Genomic DNA, 19057 nt, shown 5'->3' on the forward strand with positions numbered 1-19057 from the left:
ATTAAACACTTACATATTTTAAATCTTAAAGGTTAGTTCATGCACTGTAGATAATTTGATTTTAACATTATCTGTTAAATAGGTTGCAAAAATAGTGTTAACAGTTTAATGCCATTGGGTGAAATTAGAACAATCATTTTCGTGATGGAATGAAAAGGTAATAAATCTTCCCTTGATGTATTACCTTATAGCAGATAAGGAATAATTTACATTTCATAACTGCTAAATGCCACAGAAATGTATGCTAGTGGGAATGTCCTCAGTCTAAGCTTCTTGCTAGAAACAGTGCTATTCAAAAAAATTAGTCTTTTTTTCCAAAATTCATAAGGACTAGAGACCTCACTTTCCATTCTTATACTTAATTCATTGTACATAATAGATAATATAAATCTCTCAGGGCCTAATCTAGTGTTCTTCATGGGTGCTCAAATACCTAGTTGGATCTATTAAATAAAACTGTATCATCTTGTATTTTATATATAGAAAAGAGAAAAAAAGCAAGCAAGTGCAAAGTGCTTTTAGAACTGTTACCAATTAGGGCTCCTGGGTGGTGGCTCAGTTGGTTAAGTGTCCCAACTTTTGATTTCGGCTCAGGTCATGATCCCATGATTTATGAGTCTGAGCCCCACATCGGGCTCTGCACTGGCAATGTGGAGCCTCCTTGGGATTCTGTCTGTCTATAAATAAATAAACATTTTTTAAAAAGAACTTATTAATCAGATGCATAAAAATTTCATATGAATTATTTTAATTGTATATATAAGAAGTGTGAATGTATACCAGTTATTAAATTATTCTCAGTTCCAAACACACCCTTCTATACTCTGCTTATGACACTGGATCTGGAACTCTGCAAATCAATTTCTTTACCAGCTGCTCCTTGAGTTAAAAACTGCTGAGAAAGGGTAGTAGAGGGAGACCAGCAGGTCTCCGGGAGGAAGGAACATAATCTTGCTCCTCCCTTTTGGCTTCTTTTATCTTTACCTTCATTCCATTTGATACATAAGCCAGAAAAGAAAACAAACAAGGCACACTTGTCTTTAGAAGTGCAATTAAGGGGCACCTGGGTGGCTCAGTTGGTTAAGCATCCGACTCTTGATCTCAGCTCAGGCCTTGATCTCAGGCTCCTGAGTTTAAGCCCTGCGTTGGGCTCCACACTAGGCATGGAGCTTACTTCAAAGCTAAGTAAGTAAAGGGGCACCTGGGTGGCTCTGTCAGTTAAGCATCTGACTTTGGCTCAAGTCATGATCTCACGGTTTGTGAGCTCAAGCCCCATGTCCAGCTCTGCTGACAGCTCAGAGCTTGCTTTGGATTATGTGTCCCTCTCTCTTTCTCCCACTTGTGCTCTGCCTCTCAAAAATAAACATTAAAAAAAATTTTTTTTTGTAATAAGTAAATTAATTGGGCATGAAGACAAAATTTAATGCATTTTTTAAATGTCATATGAAGAAAGAATATATAAAAGTTGTAAGAGCTAGAACACATGATAGAACTGAAAGACCTAAAATTAAATTAATTCAATAATGTGTTCACCTCTATTTTGTCATTCATTTTGGATAAACTGGCCTATTGATTCCATAAATTAACCTCAACAACTCCTTAAAATCAGGGGTCACGTAAACAAATGAAGTGGTCATAAGGCTTTGGAGAGATCTGGTAGATTACTTATAGCAATAATTTCTCACCAATTTCTCACTTCTCACAAGCAAAAGTGCTTCTGTACTTTTGAAGTATGGCTTTGTGTTTGAATAGTCACAATTTGAAGCTGATCATCACCTCTGTATGCCATTTCTTTATGCTATTCACCTCTGTCACCCTGACTAAGAGAATAAAGCACTTTTTTGTCTCCTCTTAATGAACAGTCCAGGCCCAGGAAATTGTGCCCTTAAGAAGTGTGTGATAATTTGTGAAAGGCTCAGGCCTTTCAGAGCATTTTACTAGAACTTGAGGAAATGCCACATGGGTGGAATTACAGGGCAAAAGACCTTACATTTTAAACCAATAAAGCTGGATTCAAAAACTTTCCAGGAAAAGACACAATCTGAATAAAATAAACCTTAGGAGAGAATTGGCCTCTGCAGATCATGACCCTGGTAATGTTTTCTAAACAACAGAGAAGGATGGCCAGCAACAGCTTTTTCAAAAAAATAAAAGGTTTTGGCTTTTTTTTTTTTTTGTTTAATTGCATGAAAGCATAAAGAAGGGCAGGTGCAAAAACTCTATCCTGCTACCAGTTAAATCATATTTCATATAAAAGTAATAGATACTTGTCAGAAAATTAGTGAAATGACATTAAATGAAAACCAAAAGCCCCTTACTTCTCTCACACATAAACACTCTTTTTTTTTTAAATTTTTTTAAAATGTGTTTATTTATCTTTGAGACAGAGAGAGACAGAGCATGAGCAGAGAAGGGGCAGAGAGAGGGGGAGACACAGAACCTGAAGCAGGCTCCAGGCTCTGAGCTGTCAGCACAGAGCCCGACGTGGGGCTCGAACTCACACACTGCCAGATGATGACCTGAGCCGAAGTCGGACGCTCAACCAACTGAGCCACCCAGGCGCCCCTAAACGCTCTTGAAAAAAGGGTGTTTTTCTGTTGTTGTTGTTTTTAATATTCCAGGAAGAAAAAAATACAAACACATAGATTTATTTTGAGATTTTTTTTTTTGAGCGAAGAGCTATATAGTGAAAAGAAACTGTACTCACTTATCTCCTACCCACCTGAAGCCCATTTTTGTCTCCTTGTCTAAAGTACAGAAATATTCAATGCATAATCCAAGTATGTATGTGGGTATACATTTATCTTTCCCTTTTCTGTTCATAAATTATACTAAATACACTATTCTGTGCTTTGGTTTTTTTCCCTCAATAATATATTTTAGAGCTACATAGATAAGAGCTGCCTCATTCATTTGAACAGCTGTGTAGTATTCCATTAAATGAATATATCAATGTTAATGTAGTCATTCACCTTTTGATGAACTTCTAGATTCTTTGCAGTTTTTTACTACTGTAAAGATGCTGCATTATTTTTGTAAATAGGTTACCTCACATTCAAGTATATATGTGGGATAAATTCTTGAAAGCATGGTGGATTTTTTTAACACTGTTGAATCTGATTTATTGTAAAGTTTATTTATTTTGAGAGAGAGAGGGCACATGCACAAGTGGGGGAGGGGCAGAGAGAACTGAAGAGAGAATCCCAAGCAGGCACCACGCTGTCGACATTGGGCTCCAACCCACGAACCATGAGATCATGACCTGAGCCAAAATCAGGTGTCAGACGCTTAACCAGGTAAGCTACCCAGGTGGTCTGTGTCTGATTTATTTTAAAAGCAATAGCTTCTGGGTCCTATAGTTACATATTTAATAATAGTACATTCTAACTGGTTTTCTTCTAAACTCTTTTTTTTTTTTAACAAGACCTTGATTAAGCCAGCCATAATGTTTCTCAAGGAATGTTGGGCAGGGACAAAGTCTATTAGAAGTTACTCTTTCAGTATATAAACTTAAGAATTTCACTATGAAAACCAAAAGACAGCAGAAATAGGTTGGAAGGAAGAAACCGGAATAAGAACCCATGATGGCTTTTAAACAACCTTAACAAAACATGAAACCTAGCCATGTTTTGGTTTCTGAATATTGACTGGTTACTATGAGGGTTACTGACTCAGCAGAAATACAGTGTAAGCTTTGAGGTATTTTCCTATTAATGTCACCTAATTGGTGACTGGTACTTTTGTGGGTTGTATTGACAGTATTAGCCATCCTGAGTTTTCATAAGATTAGTAATACCTACCACACAGGATTAAATTAGATAATGTTCATATTGGTTGTTGACACTCAGTAGGGGGCAAATAAATGCTATTTCTCTTCACTACGTACACTGTGCTTAGTGATAGAAGGAAATCACTTGCTCCATTGCTGAGGTACCAGACTAATCTACTAGAAAATTGTATAGGTTTGATTTCTTTTTAACATGAAAAAGAAAGACTACCATGCAAATTTGAGTCCTTTATATATCCTATATAGCTTATAATAAGAAATCTCAAAGAAAAATAATTTTAAGATTCCAGTGGCTTTATTGGCCACTAATGTTGCCAATGATGTTGATTAGTGGACAGTTTTGCCTAGCATGACTGGAAAGAGGCCATATTACTCTACTACCTTCCTCTAGTATTACACTGCAAGTATTGTAGAATTACGTAAACACAGCATCCTATGCATAAAAGAAAAAAAATATTATAAAGAAAAAAGTATATGCAAATAAGGATTGTAGTGATAATGTGAAAAGAGCTAAATAAAATTACAATCTGTAGAAGGATTTTAAAACGGAAACCTTTGGGATTAGTAAAATACCTTTGCATTTATTTTTTTAAGGGATTTTTAAAGTCTAAGTATTTTTTTGTTTGTAAAAAACAAAATGGGGGCGCCTGGGTGGCGCAGTCGGTTAAACGTCCGACTTCAGCCAGGTCACGATCTCGCGGTCCGTGAGTTCGAGCCCCGCATCGGGCTCTGGGCTGATGGCTCAGAGCCTGGAGCCTGTTTCCGATTCTGTGTCTCCCTCTCTCTCTGCCCCCTCCCCTGTTCACGCTCTGTCTCTCTCTGTCCCAAAAATAAATAAATGTTGAAAAAAAAAAAGTTTAAAAAAAAAAAAACAAAATGCCTTTCTCCAACACAGCCAAAAGTGAAAGTACAGCTTGTTTAAATGGAAAAAAACAAGTTTAGAAATGAATGCAAACCAGGAGCTTTTGCCATGTCTCTGCTCTGCTGACAGGTCATTTAGCTCAGAGCTGAGCTCTCACAATTAGCACCTCACCAGGGAAGAAATTTTTAAGAACTCTCAACTAAGCCATTCATGACACAGAATAAATTCTTGCACATTACTCTAGGGGGAAAAAATCTACATTGGCCATGCTCTTGCAATCCCAAGAGCTAATAGTTAACTATTTTTAATATAACTGTTGGAGTGATAAGGTAGACCAGCTGCTTTTCAACTCAGCTATCAAACTCAAATTTTTTGCAGATTTACCTTTAAATTTAAAGGTGGATTGAAATTAAGAATAAAATGATTACATTGTACTTTCAGATGAAATCATGACCTCATACCTTCATTTCATATGTACATACATACATTTTGTACATACACACAAAATTTGTACATACATACAAATTTCATTCCAACCTTTTACTAGGAAAATACAAACAAATATCTTGAAACCCCATGGCTTTTAGGCTAGGCAACATGGAAACAAAAAAGAAAGGTGATTTGTTAAAATTCTTTCTCTGTACTGTTTGTTTTCCCTTATGGTTGTTTCATTTATTTAAAAAAAATGCATTTTGCATTTCAACTACTAAATCCTTGAGGATTAAGACAGATTTAAATGAAAGAGGAGCTTATGTAAATACAACCACCTTTGAGTTGGAAATAGAAACAATTTTCTTTTCTGCTCAGATACCAACGTCCTGTTGAGAAGAAGATTCTCCAAAATGCTCAAGCAAGTGCTTAGAATGAAAACTCAGCCAGCATGGAATACAGAACTGGGAAGGCGGGGAGCATGCTTTATTTTCAGGGGGGGGGGGGGGGCCTGCATCTTTGAACTTAATAGCTTAAGGGGGGGCACAATCTGCAACTTAGGTAGAAATGGACTTCATTGTGTTCCTGCAACACATCCAGCACAGTTGAGTGTAATCACTAATTTATTATTAAGAATTTAATTGCCCAGGTGTCAAACCTATTTTTTTTTCTGACTCTATTTAGTGAAATTGTCAAATGATAAGAGATTATCTCCCATCTTCATCCTTTAGATGCTGATCACCAGGCATGCTGGAGCAATTTCTCTTTAAATACCCTTGGGCTCTGGTTGACACAATTCTGCATGCCCTTGGTTCACTTTTGGAAGCATAAGAACCACAGCCCTTAAAATGTGTTACTCTTGATAGAAGAGGGATAATCATTTGGTTTTAAATTGGCCATAAATTGTATGTTGTGAGGAAGATCTATTTCAGCACTGATCCATGTTAAGATGTAAAATTAAACACAACCACTAGCAGGTTTCCCAGGAGGATTTACTTTATTCTCTGACCCTCTTTCATTTCTTGACCACTGCCTCTTTCTCCAGTCCATGTCAATCTGCTGACCAGTTAGGGAACAAGAAAAAAGAATGAAGGGCAGAGAAGGGTTTTAAACTGACATCAGTATGCTGGGTCATGGGTAACTCAGATTATCCACAAATATCACCCCACTTCCTTTAAAAAGAGTAACAGGGAATTTCAAGGCTTGAAATGCCCATCCTCTATCACCTCCATCTATCCACATCCCTCATACCCTTCAGGATTTTGTTCAATTATCACTGCCTCTGAAAACTCCAATCTGAAGAGACTTTTCTTCCTCAAAACTCCCATAGAGATTTTCAGTATAATTAACTCATTTGGCCACTTATCATATGCTGGTTTATATCATCTCTCTTTGAACCTAAACTGCTATCATTATTTACTTTTCCAAGGATCTAGGTGCTGTTTCACTAGATTGTAAGCACATGAAGATCTATATTTTATATTCTCTAACAGCCTAACACCATGCTTCATACCTAATGGACTATTAATAATTATTGTCAATTTAAATATGAGCACATAAAAAATAAAAAATAAATATAAGCACATGAAAAATTAGATAAATGACACATTTGGTGACAATTTCCATGAAAAGATAATTTTCCTGCTTTGATCATTTCATGATTAACTCATTTTGTTTTCTAAAACTTTAGTCTCAGATTATTTTGATTTTCCAAAAAAAAAAAGATTCCTAGCAGAAAACCTTTAGTTCAAAACCAAAAGCTCATTCATTCTTAACTTTGCTCAATACTGTCATTTATAGAGTCATGATAGTCATAATATCCAAGAAGCATTTATCTCTTTAACAAATGGTGTTGGGAAAACTGGATGGCTACTGGACCACTTTCTTAAACCATACACAAAAATAAATTCAAAATGGACTAAAGACCTAAATGTGAGACCTGAAACCATAAAAATCCTAGAAGAGAACACAGGCAGTAACTTCTTTGACATTAGCTGTAGCAATTTCTCTCCAGATATATCTCCCGAGGTCAGGAAAACAAGAGCAAAAATAAACTACTGGGACCTCATCAAAGTAAAAACACCTCTGCACAACAACAACAACAACAACAAAGAAAACAACAACCAAAAATAAATAAATAAAAGACAACCTATTGAATGGGAGAAGTTATTTGCAAATGATTTTTCTGAAAAAGGGTTAGCATTCAATATATATAAAGAACAAATATAACAACACCAAACAACACAAATAATACAACTAAAAATTGGGCAGAAGACACGAACAGACATCTCTGCAAAGAAGACATTCAGATGGCCAGCAGACACACGAAAAGATGCTCAACATCACTCACCATCAGGGAAATGCAAATCAAAACTACGATGAGATATTATCTCACACCTGTCAGAATGGCTAAAATCAACAACACAAGAAACAACAGTATTGGTGAGGATAGGGAGAAGGGGAACCTTCATGTACTGTTGGTGGGAATGCAAACTAGTACAGCCACTATGGAAGACAATATGGAGGTTCCTCAAAAAATTAAAAATAGAACTAACCTATGATCAATTGTACTACTGGGTATTTACCCCCAAAATACAAAAACACTAATTCAAAGGGATACATGCACCCCTATGTTTATTGCAGCATTATTTACAATAGCCAAATTATGGAAGCCGCCCAAGTGCCCACCAACTGATGAATGGATAAAGAAGATGTGGCATGCATATATATATATATATATATATATATATACACACACACACATATATATGAATATATGTATATGTATATATGCATATATATGTGTGTGTGTGTGTGTGTATATATATATATATACACACACACACACACACACACACATATATATATATATATATATATACACACACACAATGGAATACTACCTTGCCATAAAAGAATGAAATCTTGCCATTTGCAAAAAGGATGGAGCTAGAGAGTATTATACTAAGTGAAATAAGCCACGCAGAGAAAGATTAATACTATATAATTTCACTCATATGTGCAAACAAAGAAAGAGACAAACCAAGAAACAGATTCTTAACTAGAGAACAAACAGATGGTTACTAGAGGGAAGGTGGGTAGGGGAATGGGTGAAATAGGTGAAGGGAATTAAGAGTACACTTATTTGATGAGCACTGAATAATATATGGAACTGCTAAATCACTATATTGTACTCCCAAAACGAATATAACATCCTATGTTAACTCATATACAGGTATCACATCCATTTTGAATTTATTTTTGTGTATGATAAAAGAAAGTGGTCCAGTTTCATTCTTTTGCATGTGGCTGTCCAGTTTTCCCAACACCATTTGTTGAAGAAACTGTCTTTTTCTCTTTGCCTATTCTTTCCTGCTTCATTGAAGTTTAATTGACCTTATAGTTGTGGGTTCACTTCTGGGTTTCCTATTCTGTTCTCTTGAACTATGTGTCTACTTTTCTGCCAGTATCATACTGTTTTGATCACTATAGCTTTGTAATATAATCTGGAATTGTGATGCCTCCAGCTTTGCTTTTCTTTTTCAAGTTTGCTTTCACTATTTGGGGTCTTTTGGGTTCCATGCAAATTTTAGGATTGTTTGTTCTAGCTCTATGAAAAATGCTATTGGTAGGGATTGTATTAAATGTGTAGATTGCTTTGGGCACTATAGCCATTTTAACAATAAATGTTCTTCCAATCTATGAGCATGGAATGTCTTTCCATTTCTTTGTGTCATCTTCAATTTCTTTCATCAGTGTTTTATAGTTTTCAGAGTACAAGTCTTCACTTCTTCGGTTAGGTTTATTCCTAGGTATCTTATGGTTTTTGGTGCATTGTACATGGGATTGATTCCTTAATTTCTCTTTCTGCTACTTCATTATTGGTGTATAGAAATGCAACGGATTTCTGTATATTGATTTTATATCCTGCAACTTTACTGAATTTGTGTATCAGTTTTAACAGTTTTTGGTGGAGTCATTTGTGTTTTTCTACATGGAATATCATGTCATATGCAAATAGTGAAACTTTTACTACTTCCTTGTTGATTTAAATGCCTTTTATTTCTTTTTATTGTCTGATCGCTGTGGCTAGGACTTCCAATACTATGTTAAATAACAGTGGTGAGAGTGGACATCCCTGTCTTCTTCCTGACCATAGAGGGAAAGCTGTCAGTTTTTCCCCATTTGAGGGTATTAGCTGTAGGTTTTTCATAGATAGCCATTATTATGATGACATATGTTCCGTGTAAACCTACCTTGTTGAGGGTTTCTATCATGAATGGATGTTGTACTTTGTCAAATGCTTTTTCTGCATCTATTGAAATGATCACATGGTTCTTATCCTCTCTTTTATTAATTTGATACCAAATTTATTAGGATATCAAATTGATTAATTTCAAAATATTGAACCACCCTTGCTTTCCAGGAATAAATCCCACTTGATCATGGTGAATGATTTTTTTAATGTATTGTTGGATTCAGTTTGGTAGTATTTTATTGAGAACTTCTTCATCCATGATCATCAAGGATATTGACCTGTAATTCTCTTTTTTAGTAGAGTGTTTATCTGGTTTTGGTATCAGGGTAATTCTGGCCCCGTAGAATGAATTTGGAAGTTTTGAAAGTTTTCCTTCCTTTTTCTATTTCTTGGAAGAGTTTGAGAAGAATAGGTATTAACTCTTCTTCAGATGTCTGGTAGTATTTACCTGTGAAACTTCTGGGCCTGAACTTTTGTTTGTTGGGAGTTTTTTGATTACTGATTCCATTTTTTTGCTAATTATCAGTCTGTTCAAGTGTTCTTTTCTTTTCTTTTCTTTTTTAAATAGCCTCCACCCCCAGCATGGAGCCCAATGTAGGGCTTGAAGTTATGACTCTGAGATCAAGAGTCGGATGCTTAACTGACTGCAACATCCAGGCACCTCTGTTCGAGTTTTCTATTTCAGTTTTTTAATTTCTTGTGACTTGTTTTGTGACCAAATATGTAATATATTCTGGAGAATGTTCCATGTGCATTTGAAATGAATATATATGCTACTGCTTTAGGATGGAATGTTCTGAATACATATGTTAAGTCTATCTGGTCCAGTGTATCTTTCAAGCCATTGTTTCTTTGTTGATGTTCTGTTTAGATGATCTGTTCATTGATGTTAGTGTGATGTTAAAGTCCCCTACTATTATTGTGTTATTATCAATCAGTTCCTTTATGTTTGTTATTGTTTTATACATTTGGGTGCTCGCATTTTGGGTACTCCCATTTTGGATGCATAAATATTTATAATTGTTATATCTTCTTGTTGGATTATCCCCTATATAATTCCCTTCTTCATCTCTTGTTAGAGTCTTTGTTTTATTTTATTTATTTTTTTTCAACGTTTATTTATTTTTTGGGGACAGAGAGAGACAGAGCATGAACGGGGGAGGGGCAGAGAGAGAGGGAGACACAGAATCGGAAACAGGCTCCAGGCTCCGAGCCATCAGCCCAGAGCCTGACGCGGGGCTTGAACTCACGGACCGCGAGATCGTGACCTGGCTGAAGTCGGACGCTTAACCGACTGCGCCACCCAGGCGCCCCAGAGTCTTTGTTTTAAAGTCTAGTTTGTCCAATATAAACAGTGCTACTCTGACTTTCTTTTGACATCCATTTGCATGGTAAATGTTTCTTTACCTCCTCACCTTCAATCTGCAGATGTCTTTAAAATGAGTCTCTTATAGGTAGCATATAGATGGGTCTTGGGTTTTGTTTTATCCATTCTGGCATCCTATGTCTTGTGATTTACTGAAAGTCCATTTACTTTCAGAGTAATTATTGATAGATGTGTACCATTATATTATTTGTTTTTGGAGATTTTCTCTGTTTCTTCCTAGTCTTTGTCACTTTTGGTTTTTCCTTCCCACTCAAAGAGTTCCCTTTAATATTTCTTGCAGGACTGGTTTAGTGGTCATGAACTCCTTTAGTTTTTGTTTGGGAAATTCTTTATCTCTCCTTATATTCTGAATGATAGCCTTGCTGGATAGAGTATTCTTGGCTGCAGATTTTTCCCATTGAATATATCATGAATATATTCACATTGAATATATCATGCCACTCCCTTCTGGCTTGCCACATTTCTTTTGAGAAATCTCCAACTAGCTTATGGGTTTTGCCTTGTGAGTTAAGGACTTTTAAAATACTACTGCTTTTTTAAAAAAAATTTAATGTTTATTTTTGAGAGACAAAGACACAGAGTGTGAGCAAGGGAGGGCAGAGAGAGAGACACACAAAATCCAAAGCAGACTCCAGGCTCTGAGCTGTCACCACAAAGTCCGATGTGGGGGTCAAACCTACAAACTACAGGATCATGACCTGAACTGAAGATGGACGCTCAACCAACTGAGCCACCCAGGTGCCCCTAACTTTACTGCTTTTAAGTTTTCCTTTATCACTTTATTTTGCAAATTTAATTACCATGTGTCTTGGTGTTGGCCTGCTTTTATTGAGTTTGATGGGAGTTCTCTGTGTATCCTGGATCTGGATGTCTGTTTCCTTCCCCAGGTTAGGGAAGTTTTCTGCTATTATCTCTTTACATAAATTATCTGTCCCCTTTTCTCTCTCTTCTGAGACTCCTATACAATGAATATTATTACGTTTGGTGGAGTCACTGAGTTCCCTAAGTCTATCCTTGTGTTGCATTCTTCTTCTTTCTCTCTTTTGTTCAGCTTCATTATTTTTCATTATTGTGTCTCCCTGGTCACTAATTTGTTTCGCTACTTCTTCCAGCCTGCTGTTCAATAACATTAAGCCTGTTTTCCAATCTTGTTTATTGCATTCTTCATCTTTGACTGATTTTTTTTTAACTCTTTTATCTCTGTGGTAAGGGTCTCGGTGATGTCTTTTAGTCTTTTTTCAAGACCAGCCAGTGTCCTTATGATTGTTGCTTTAAATTATCCACCAGGCATGTCACTTATATCTGTATCACTTACATCCCTAGCTGTGGCCTTATCTTGTTCTTTCATTTGGGATGAATTCCTTTGTCTTGTTTCTGCTTGTTTCTCTAAGTTTCTGCCTTCTTCTTTGTGTTAGAAAGTACAGTTATATCTCCAACTCCTGAAAGTGATGGCCTTATGAAGAAGAGGTCATGTAGTGTCTGGCACTTCAGGGAGTGTCTCCAGTATGTGCTGCATGCACTCTACTGTTGTGTTTTAGCTGCTCTATCCTTCAGGCCAGTCATCTGCAGAGATTTCCTTGCCTGCTGTGGGCACTCTTTGGTCGCTAGCCTGAATGTGGTGAATTTTAACTAGGTGTGCTCTGGTCCACTTCCACCGGAAGTGAGGTCCTGCAGAACTCTCTGGTTGGAAGACATGGTGTAGGCAGGGGTTAGTGCTGGCCTACTGGGGAGGGGCCTGCTACACTGGGACTGAGTCAAGTTTGACTGAGAGGTGCAGTCCCACCACAGCACAGGGGGGTGGGCCTTAGTGTAAGCAAGTTAGGCAGCCAGTGTCAGTGCTGCACTGCTTCCTGCAGGTGGCTCTGTGTTTATGTTGAGAGGCAAGAGAGGGAAATTGTGCCTGCCAGCTCCTTTGTTCCCAGCTCCTTTGCCAGCTTCCTGAACACTGTCTCTCAGGGACACTCTCCAGGAGGAGTGAATAATCTCCCTACTGTGTGCTTCAGGTGTTCTTCAGATCACTGTTTCCATGCTGTCAGCCCTGGGTTGTTTGCCTTCCTTCTTTCCAGGAATAAGGTAGGGCCCTCAGGGCTCTATTCCAGCCAAGCCCCGCTGACCTTTAAAACTCCAGGCTTTAAGCCTCATTGGTTGCAAGAGCTCGTGAAATTCAGCCCCTCTCATTATCCAAGCCAATGGCTTTGGGGAAACATTCTTCTTGTGCATTCCCCTGTGCGCTCCTCTCTCTCCTGTCCTCTTCCACAATCACAGCTCCCTCCCCTCTGCAGCACATGCAATCAGATAAAAATGTATGCCTTTTCTCCTATTAATCTGCCTGTTGTCAGTTTGCTGCTCAAACCCAGACAGAGAACATAAGAGTAGAGAAGAATCTTCCTCTCCTAAATATACATATTGATATTAAACCCCAAATTTTGATAGTGAACACTACTTCTGACAGTTCTATTTATGACTTTATTAACAGAAACAACAACCAAGCTCATCTTTAAATATCTATTTAAAAGGCATAAATGTCAACTGTGAAAAAACTAAGATGGGATGTTAAAATAGGGAGAAAGATTTCAGTCTAAGATTCAAAAAAATACTGCTAAGCTTCTGTTCTGTTAGGGAATTCAGAGCTGTAAGTTTAGACTTCATCTGGTTTAGGGGAATTCAGTTTTTCTTCATACAGAGGAGCAACTCCCAATTTAACACCTTGGTATGTGGATTAAGGAGGTTGATAACTGCCATTTGCAACAGCAGCCCACCTTTTTAAAAGAAAATCATGGCAGTCTGGAAGAAAGGCACATCATATGGCAATTGGTTTAACAATCAATTGGGTAAATTGGAGAACATATAATGGCCGGCAAGGTCTCTTCTAATGGGCCCAAATCCAGGACCAGATTGTAGAACATTGCACCTCAGAGCTGGCACAGGCCTCACCATTACCTAGTCCAGTGGTCCCACACTTGGACTCAGCTATGAGCCTCCAGGACTTCTCAGGACTTCTGTTTCTAGAAAAGTGGAGTCAATATTATTTTCTCTATGCCTCCCTCTAACTATAACTTAAAATACTGGACATTATATATAAATAAACATAAGAAGGCTCTGAAAAGTTGAGAGAAGAAGGCAGACTTGCTAAGAACTTTGGGATATCAAGAAACAACATGGTGGTGAGTTCCCGAGGTTTTCTTTTTGCCTTATATATCCCAGAAGTCCACAACCTGGATGTCAACAGGTGCAGACAAAAGAAAGATCCTATGTAAGCCTGCTCTCTTTAACCAAAAGAGAAGGAAAGGGGCAGCATAACAAGAGAAAAATCATCCAGACAATAACTGCTCTATTCCAGCCAAATGCTACAAAAAAGAACTGTGGACCCACTAACCCACACCAGTAATGCCAGGTAGAGATCCTAGAGTTCTACTCAGGCCATCCTGTAAAGAGTCATCTTAGCCACACCCCTGGAATAGTATCAAAAGAGGCTGAGCAGGATTCCAGGACTTTCATCCCTACAGGGATGGGCAGTTTGAGGCCATCTTTATGATTTCAGTGGAAATTACATGGGGAGTCTGGATTTCTACCCCAGCAAGCAATAATGAGGCACCCTTCCTCTACCTTCATTTTATGGTGGTGTCAGAGAAGGGCTACTTGAGGATAAGGACTTGTGTCACTAATAAGAAGGCCAGTCCCCTCTTGGTGCCAGTAAAGGCCACATGGGAAGCAATAATAAGGCACTCCTACCTCTCCCAGCCAGGGAAACATAAATGGAGGCTGAGTGCAGAGTTGAAATTCCTATCTTCACCCAGCAGTATTGAGGAGCCTCTCCCACACTCTGGCTGCACATCAACATAGTCTGAGGAAGAGATCTAGATTTCTACCCCCAGCTGGCAATAATGAGGTGGTACCCCACCATCCTCTTCCTCTGCCAGAGTGATATCATTAAAAATCAGTTAAAACAAAAGGATTTAAGTAAGATCTAGAGTAAGATTTAAGATCTCATAACATAATACTCAAAATGTCCAGATTTCAACTGAAAATCACTTATATCATGAATCAGAAAGATCTCAAATTGAATGAAAAAATACAACCATAGATGCCAACACCAAGATGACAAAAATGTTAGGATTATCTGATAAGTATTTTAAGATAGCCATTATAAAAATGCTTCAGTGAGCAATTATGACCATGCTTGAAATAAATGAAAAATTAGAAGTCTCAGCATAAGTTATATAATATATATATATATATATATATATATATATATATAACTGTAGCAAACTCTAAAAACTATAACAAAGAGATACACTAAAAAAAATTCAAAATTAAAATACCTCTTAGAGAGGAAAACATTCATGTAATTCACAGGAAGTCAGGAAAAAGAAAACAGAATAAACAGAAAACAAAAATAAGATGGCAGACTTAAGCCATACTTTATTAAATTAGACTAAACGAGTAGGATCTAGATTCACCAATTAAAAGACAGAGGATGACAGCAAGGATTAAAAAACAGGACCTAGGGTGCCTGGCTGGCTCATTCGGTAAAGCATGTGATCTTCAACTCAGGGTTGTGAGTTTCAAGCCCCATTTTGGGTGTAAAGATTACTTAAAAATAAATCTAAAACATCAAAAAATCAAAAAAATTTAAAAACAGAAGCCAACTATGTACTGTCTAAAAAAAACTCACTTCAAATATAATGATAGAAACAGGTTAAAAGTAAAAAACAAAGCAAAAAAAAAAATTGAAAAAGATATACCATGCAAATATTAATCAAAACAAACCAGGGGTAGTTAGCAGGATACAGAAGAACTCAACAACATCAAACAAGAGTATCTAACTGATATTTATAGAACACTCCACCCAACTCAGCAGAAAACACATTTTTTTCAAGTTTCCCTGAATATTTCCAAGATAAATGTATTCTGAATGAACTATAGTGAAACTAACCAAATTTAGAAAAATTGAAATCATACAGAGTATGCTCTCTGATCATGTTGGAATCAAATTAGAAGTCAATAATTACAAAATAATGAAAATCTCCAAACACTTGGAAACAAAATTAAATGAAAATACAACATATCAAAAATTGTTGTGCACAACTGAAGCACTGCTGAGAGGAAAATGTATAGCTCTAAGTGCATACATTAGAAAAGAGAAAAAGTTTCAAATCAATTATCTTAATTCCCACCTTACAAACCTAGAAAAAGAAGAGAAAATAAGAAGTAGAAAGAAGAACATAGTAAACATAAGAGTATAAATTAGTGAAATTGAAAAGAGTAAAATAGAGAAAATCAATGAAACAAAGAACTGGTTCTGTGAGATGCTCAGTGAAATTGACAAACCTTTAGCATGATTGACAAGGAAAAAAACAGAAGTCACAAATTACTAATATCAGTAATAAAGCAAGGATATTATGATAGACTCTGCAGATGTTAAAAGAATAATAAGTGAATACTATAAAAAAAACTCTACATTCAGAAATTTGACAACTTAGGTGAAATGAACTAATTCCTTGAAAAATATAAACTACCACAACTCATCCAATACAAAACAGGTAATTTGAATCACTCTATAATGATTAAGGAAATAGAATTCATAAGTTAAAAGCTTCTAAAATAGTGGTGCCTTTGTGTCTCTGTTGGCTGAATGTCTAACTCTTGATTTTGGCTCCAGTCATGATCGAAGGGTCATGGGATCAAGCTTGGGATTCTCTCTCTCTCTCTCTCTCTCTGCCCCTTTCCCCCACTGACATGCTCACTCTCTAAAATTAAAAAAAAAAAAAGCTTCCAAAATAGAAATCTCCAAACCTAGATAGTTTTACTAAAGAACTCTAAAGAATGTTTAAAAGAATTAATACCAATTCTATACAATCTCTTCCAAAACTTAGAGGAGGTGGGAAACACTTCTGAATTCATTTTATGAAGCTGGTATTGCTCTGATAGCAAAACTAGACAAAGACAAAAAGAAAAAGAAAAGAAAAAGGAAAGGAGTGGGGAGGGAAGGGAAGGGAAAGGGAAGGAAAGGGAACTACAGACCAACATCCTTCATGAATACTTCACAAAATATTAAAAAATTGCATTAAGCAATATTTAAACCAAATATGACCAAGTGGAGTTTATTCCAGGGATACAAGGGGGGTGATTCAATATTTGAAAATCAATCAGTGTGCTCTATCATATCAACAAGCTAAAGAAGAAAAACAACATAATCATATTGATTGATACAGAAAAAACATTTGACAAAATTCAGCACTTAATTCATGATTTAAAATTCTCAGGGAAAACAGAAATAAAGGGAAACTTCCTTAATTTGATAAAGGGCAAATACAAAAAAAATCTACAGCTAACATACTCAATGGTGAAACAATGCTTCCTGTTATGGGCTGAATTGTGTGCCCCCCCAATGCATATGTTGAAGTCATAATGCCCAATACTTCAGAACTTGACTGTATTTGGAGACAGAGCCTTTAAGGAGTTAATTAAGTTAAAATGAGGCTGTTAGGTATCCTCACAAGCAGAGGAGATTAGAACACCAGAGGAGACAGATATGAGAGTGCGTGTGTGAAGGGACAGCAAGAGGCCAGGCTAGCCATGTGCAAGCCAAAGAAACCAAATCTTTGAGAGGCCTCAAAAGAAACCAAATCTGCTTACTTTGATCTTGGACTTCTAGCCTCCAAAACCTGAGAAAATAAAATTCTGTTGTTTAAGCCATTCTGTAGTATTTTGTTATGGCAACCCCAGCAAACTAATACACTTTTCCTCTAGGATCAGGGATAAGGCAAGGATGTCTGTTCTCTCTCTTGGGCCCCATCTGTAAACTGACCAATCAGGATCCCAGGAATGAGACCCAACAATCTGTATTTGTTTTTCTTTAAGCTTATTTATTTATTTTGAGAGAGAGAGAGAGAGAGAGAGAGAGAGAGAGAGAGAGAGAGAGAGAAAGCACACAAGCGAGGGAGGGGCAGAGAGAGAGAGAGAAAGGGAGAGAGAGAGAATTCCACGCAGGATCCACACTGTTAGCACAGAGCCCCACACACAGATCAAACCCATGAACTGGAGATCATGACCTGAGCTGAAATCAAGAGTTGGACACTTAACCAAATGAGCCACCGAGGTGCCGCAAGAATCTGTATTTTTAACAACTTTCTTGGCTATTTTCAAAAGGCCATTAACAAGCAGCCTGACACTGGTGTATACAATACCATTTAAAAATCACCAAGATAGCCCAGCTTCTTGGTGATGCATGGATTCCTTCCAGCAACCTCCCCCACAGGTGATCCCAAGGTAGCTGCTTGAATGGACCCACTGCTGGTCAATTCAGCCCATCCTACTATGGGAGAGTATCATGGTAGGAATGCTCTTCAATTTTCAGCTCAAATCCACCTCCCTATAAGATGTCATTGGATCTAGGGCTTTTCTGTGGGCCAACTCTTCTCCCCTTGTTTCTCTCATTAGATAAGGTTTCAAGTTCCCTCACTATCCTGGCCTCACTAATCCCGGTATATTCAGCACCGAGGGTTTTCCCAGGATGTGGAACATTCAGTGCTAAAACTGAGAAAGTACTGGTCACATGCAGACTAAGTTGGCCACCCTAAAATTAAATTTTTCAGTTCTTCTTTTCTTATTGACATATAATTTACAGACTGAGGGAGGGAAGATGGTGGCATAGGAGGACGCTGGGCTCACCGCGTCCTGCTGATCACTTAGATTCCACCTACACCTGCCTAAATAACCCAGAAAACTGCCAGAAGACTAGCAGAACGGATTCTCTGGAGCAGACAAGAGGCCCACTGAAGAGGGCAGGAAGGGCGGAGAGGCAGTGCGCGCTACACGGACTGGCAGAAGGGAGCCGGGGTGGAGGGGCAGCCCGCAGGCCAAGCAGAGACCCCAAGTCTGGCTTGCAAAAGTGGAGGGGCTGGATGGAGTGTGTTCTGACAGCAAGCGGGACTTCACATCTGGAAGGTTATAAGTTAACAGCTCTGCTCAGAGAGTGGGAAGGCTGGAAGACAACGGGAGGGAGATTTGTTGAGCCCTGGATGACCGAGCTCAGCTTGGCGGGAAACAAAGGCGCTCACCAGCGCCATCTCCCTCGCCCATCCCCAGCCAAAATCCCAAAGGGAACCAGTTCCTGCCAGGGAACTTGCTTGCACTGCGCAAACACCCAAAGCTGTGCTTCTGTGGATCCATCCCTCCAGCAGCGGGTCTGACCCTCTCCCAGTGCCACAGGGCCCCTGCCGAAGAGGATCACCGAAGGATAAGTGAGCTAAGCCTACCCCTCCCACCCCTGTGTACCTTGCCGATCCACCCCAGCTAATATGCCAGATCCCCAGCACCACAAGCCTGGCA

Source organism: Felis catus, chromosome A3 (assembly GCF_018350175.1).
Source record: "Felis catus isolate Fca126 chromosome A3, F.catus_Fca126_mat1.0, whole genome shotgun sequence".
Taxonomy (NCBI): domain Eukaryota; kingdom Metazoa; phylum Chordata; class Mammalia; order Carnivora; family Felidae; genus Felis; species Felis catus.